At 42.4% G+C, this 5,000-nt stretch overlaps 1 non-coding gene and 1 pseudogene across 1 annotated transcript in view; both read right to left on the reverse strand.

Annotated features, from left to right (window-relative positions):
- The window catches only part of LOC128432631 (5S ribosomal RNA), a 119-nt gene extending 95 nt beyond the window's left edge, over positions 1–24 (reverse strand). Inside the window, exon 1 of the ribosomal RNA XR_008335383.1 lies at positions 1–24. This exon is cut by the window's left edge and continues 95 nt beyond it. This is a non-coding gene — a ribosomal RNA (5S ribosomal RNA).
- Positions 25–86: 62 nt separating this feature from the next.
- LOC128436106 (uncharacterized) lies at positions 87–195 on the reverse strand (annotated as a pseudogene).
- Positions 196–5,000: the final 4,805 nt, after the last annotated feature.

Genomic DNA, 5,000 nt, shown 5'->3' on the forward strand with positions numbered 1-5,000 from the left:
ATTCAGGTTGGTGTGGCCGTAAGCGAATGAAGCCACCCACTGAGCCTTATTTATACATGTAAATACGTCAGGTAAAAGCGGAAAAAAGCTTACAGCACCTGGTATTCGCAGGCAGTCTCCCATCCAAGTACTAACCAGGCACGACCCTGCTTAGCTTCCGAGATCAGACGTATTCAGGTTGGTGTGGCCGTAAGCCAATGAAGCCACCCACTGAGCCTTATTTATACATGTAAATACGTCAGGTAAAAGCGGAAAAAAGCTTACAGCACCTGGTATTCCCAGGCAGTCTCCCATCCAAGCAGTGGCGGATTGGCCGTCGGGAGCACCGGGACGTTTCCCGATGGCCTGATGGTCCTCCTGGCCTGACTTGAACAGTCACCGGACTGAGTGACTGACGCCCGGGCCAATCAAATCGATCCATCTAGTTACGTAATAACGCCGCTCGGCGACCTGTCGGCGTAACACAACAACCGCTCCGCTGTCTTCATTCCAGTAGTCGAGAGAAATGGAGAGTCAGAAAAAGAGGAAAGGTGGAGCAGAGAGAGAGAGGGACAGAAAACGTAAAGCCCTCGCCACAGACGGAGCAAAATGTTGCAAAATAAGTGACATGTTCACCAGAAGGGAAGGTCAGTCAAAAACGATCATCGCCAATCGTTTAATCATAACAATGGCGGCGGCAAGCAGTAGTAGCGGGAGCACAGAGGCTCCAACAGCAAAAAAAACACGACTGAGGTGTTCAAAAGTGTGAGATTTTTTCACTCTCAACGCTCCCAACAAGGTGGTTATTTGCAGACTATGCAAATTTACATTAGCGTACCACAGCAGCACTACGGCAATGCACGAGCATTTAAAAAGAAAACACCCGGGAGCTCTGGTTCAGGATGGCCGCAAACCACCGCAAGTTCTGTTGATTTTCCCCCTTCCCCGACCTGGAATGTTCGTTTATCAAGCAGTCGCAGTAGTATACCAAAGATAAAAGTTCGTATGTTTATTAATATTAATATTCGAATATATTCGAATATTTATTAATAATATTTGGACCATTAAATGTCTTCATTCCTTTATATGGTATAAAACTCGGCCAAAAGCCGAGCTCCGAGGGTTTGTTTACCAGCGTTGCTATGGTGACCGGTCTTGCGTGTTCCAACGGTTTATTAGGTATCTAAGCTGTCTAATCACTTCATTCACTGCCTCTTCCGTGGTCATTACAATATTATGAAATATGAATAGACTTTGTCGGGTTCGGATTTTATACTCTGGTGAAAAGAGAACTTTTGTCATGTTAAAAAAAAAAAAAGAAAGTCGTTCGATTAGTCGACTAATCGAAAAAAATAATCGCTAGATTAGTCGTTAGAAAAATAATCTTTTGGGACAGCTATAGTGCTTTTTGAGGATGAGCTATCAGTTTTTATTACACGAAGAAGACATGCGATAATAGGAATTAAATGGCGAAGCAAAAGACGCGCTAATGCCAATTACTAAGGAACGGAAAAGGGTAGAAACAAACTTTTTTTCTAGAAGAAAGAAGAGATCCTACTATTTCTTATGGTGGTTTCAGAGTTTACAACACAGCCCCCTCCACACACAAACACATACACACACCGACACAGGCACACGGCCCGACAATCAATCCAGAATACCTAGACATGAATGAAAAATATGTTGCATAATGTTTGAGCCACTACAGGATAGTTTATACATGGTGAAATAATAAAGCATTATTAAATACAGCTAGCTTTTTTGTTTACTCTTAATCTATTAGGCTGCAGCTTTGTGGCAGTTTTCTTTATTGTAATTCTGCACCATAAATGATAGTTTGACTATCATAATAATATATACAGGCTCTATATGGTATGACTATAAACTTTATAGGCTGTGTTCACAGACACCTGTCTTTCTGGTTTGTGTGTGCAATACACATTGTTTGAATGTAAACAGCAGTGCAATAAACTTAAAACATGGCCTGCTCTTGGGTTTTTCCTTGCAAAGGTGGAGAAGGAACCAGCAGCAGCACTGGTACCCCAAGTGCTCCTGCAGAACTGGAGAGTGTTGGTACACAGTCAGAAACAGAGCAGGACATCCCAGGTACCACTTAAGAGCATACAGAGTATGCTTTTAGATTAATAGGTGATTTATTAATGAAACTATCAGCAAGAGTGTAATCAGGAAGAATACAATTGATGACTGCATAATATGTAATACAAGTTTAGAATCAGGCTATACTTGTCAATCTCATTCTGCAGAGCAACCAGACGTTGAAGTTGAGGAAGAGGGAGAGAGAGAGACAGGTTCAGAGTCCAGCACAGGAGAAAATGAAAGGGAGAAAACAGAACATTCATTTGATTATTTTGCCCGCCCTCAGCCCAAGGACTATGACTTATTTTTTAAGAACCACCCAAAACAAACCACTCAAAGAATCATCCCTAATGTATTCAATTCCAAAGATGGCACCAACAGAAAATGGCTGACATACAATGAAGGAACTCACTCCTTGTTCTGTTCAGTATGTCTAGCATTTGCAAAACCCTCTGCCAGTGAAAGTACATTTGCCAAAGGAGGGATGCATGATTGGAAACATGCCCATCAGAGGGTACAGGAGCATGAGAGAAGCAAGACTCACAGAGAGAGTGCAGAAGCCTTTTTTCTCAGAGCCAGCAGGGCAGACATTTGTAGCCTTTTGAGTGACAAACAAATGTCTATTCAAAGAGAGCAGATCAGAAAGAGGAGGCAGGTCATGGAACGTGTCATAAATGTAGTAAAAGTTATCGGTAAATGCGGGCTTAGCTACAGAGGACACAGCCAAGAAGCTGCGTATACATTGGAAAACATCGCCAGCAACCATGGCAACTTTCTTGAACTAATTTTGTTGCTGAGCAAATATGATGTCTGCCTACAAGAGCACGTTAAGGATTGTATTGAGAAGAGTAAAAAACAGATGGGAAGTAAAGGAAGAGGGTCATTGGTAACAATGATGTCCAAAACGACAGTAAATAAAGTTATTGAAGTCATCAGGTCATTGATTCAGCAGACAATTGCTGTTGAAGTGAAAAGGGCAGGGATGTTCTCTGTACAACTGGACACAACACAGGATTTGACATCCAAAGACCAATGTGCAGTAGTTCTGCGATATGTCACTACTGTTGTCCATGAGAGACTCATTGCTGTCATTGACTGTGAGTCATCAACTGGACAGTACTTTGTGGACCTTGTAAAAGAGACACTCGCAAAGATGGACATAGACATCAAACATTGCATTGGCAATGCAACAGATGGAGCAGCTAATATGCAGGGAAAATACAGAGGCTTCTCTGCATTGATTACAGAAGTATCTCCCAACCAAGTCCACATTTGGTGTTACTCACACATCCTAAATCTTGTGCTAAGTGACACCACTCGGGTTGTTGTTGCAAGCGAATCCCTTTTCTGTCTCCTGAACGACATTGCAGTGTTAATTCGAGACTCCTATAAGCGCATGCACCTATGGGAGGAAACCACTGAGGACAAGAGACGCAGGCGGCTAGGTGTCATTGGTGAAACACGCTGGTGGGCTAAAGATGAAGCATTGAAGAAAGTCTTCGGAGGCTTTGCAAAGCCCAACCAGGCACTCTACACAGATGTCATCATCACTATGGAGAAAATTGAAAAGGACATGACCATAAAACCTTCTATCCGAAGCAAGGCCCAAGGGTACAAAGATGCTCTGCTAAGGTATGAGACGATTCTCACAGCTGAGATTTATCTCAGGATCTTTGAGAACACATCCCCTCTCTCGAAATATTTGCAAACAAGTGGGATAGATTTTGTGACAGCACAACACCTAGTGACTGGAACAGAGGATAATCTGAGAAAGTATGCAAGAGACTTTCAGAGTGTGAAGAAGGCAGCAGACAACTTTGTTGAGTGGGCCAATGGCATTCTGGAAGAACAGCAGAACTGTGATGCTGAAGCTCAAACTGCTCTGCCAGAGAAGAGAACAAAAAAAAAGAAGAGAAGGCCAGGTGAATTGGCAGAAGATGACCTCATTGCTAATGCTGACAAAAATTATGAAATCAAAATCCACAATGTGATACTGGACACTGTTGTGGAAAGTATCCACCATCGTTATGCAGCAAATGCAGTGCTCTGTGCAGATGTCTCCTGCATGGATCCTAAACGCTTTCCTGAAATCAGAGAAAAGGGCCTTCCAAACACAGCCATGAAGGAGCTCAGCAAATGCTTGTTGAAATTTGATGACCGTGCCACTGTTGAAGCATTGCAGGCTGAACTGACCAGCCTTGCACAACACTGGGAAAGACTCAAACAATCACTACAAGAGGAGTACAACACCAGGGCTGCCACCACCAGTGATGACTCTGGAGAGGATCTTGATGAAAGTGTGGAGTTTGTGAGCACAAGTTGTTCAACCTGTAAAAACTGCCTGGTATGCTGCTATTTACTCCTGTCACAGTACAATCTGCTCACAGATGCATATCATATCATTGGTTTGGGCTACAAGTTCATCCTCACACTATCAGTCTCACAGGTGGCCTGTGAGAGGACCTTCTCTACTCTGAAACTTGTGAAGAATCGCCTGAGAACCTCTCTCAATCAAGAGAACTTAGAAGCATTCATGCTGATGGCAACAGAGAAGGAGATTCTAATGGCACTTGACAAAGATGACATTATTGACAAGATGGCAGAGAGCAGTGAGCTACTGCGCCGCCTACTGGTTTACTAGGGATAATCGCTGACTGGTTACTCTTAGTGATCTACTTTATTGACACTAATGATTGAATATTGTATTCTAAGTTCTTCTTTGTTGTTCTTACATTGTTGCTTGTTAAATTTAAAGAAATTAATATATTCCAGTTTTGATAAATGTTTTATATGTTTGATGCTTGAAAGTAAAGTTAATTATTGAACATCCAAGCTAGTATTTGTCTCTCTTTTTACAAATATAGGCCCATTGTTTTGTGTGTCTTGCCTTGTACATTTGTGTATCCTATGGCTGCTGTCCTCAA

The sequence above is a fragment of the Pleuronectes platessa genome, chromosome 24 (assembly GCF_947347685.1).
Source record: "Pleuronectes platessa chromosome 24, fPlePla1.1, whole genome shotgun sequence".
NCBI classification, from domain to species: domain Eukaryota; kingdom Metazoa; phylum Chordata; class Actinopteri; order Pleuronectiformes; family Pleuronectidae; genus Pleuronectes; species Pleuronectes platessa.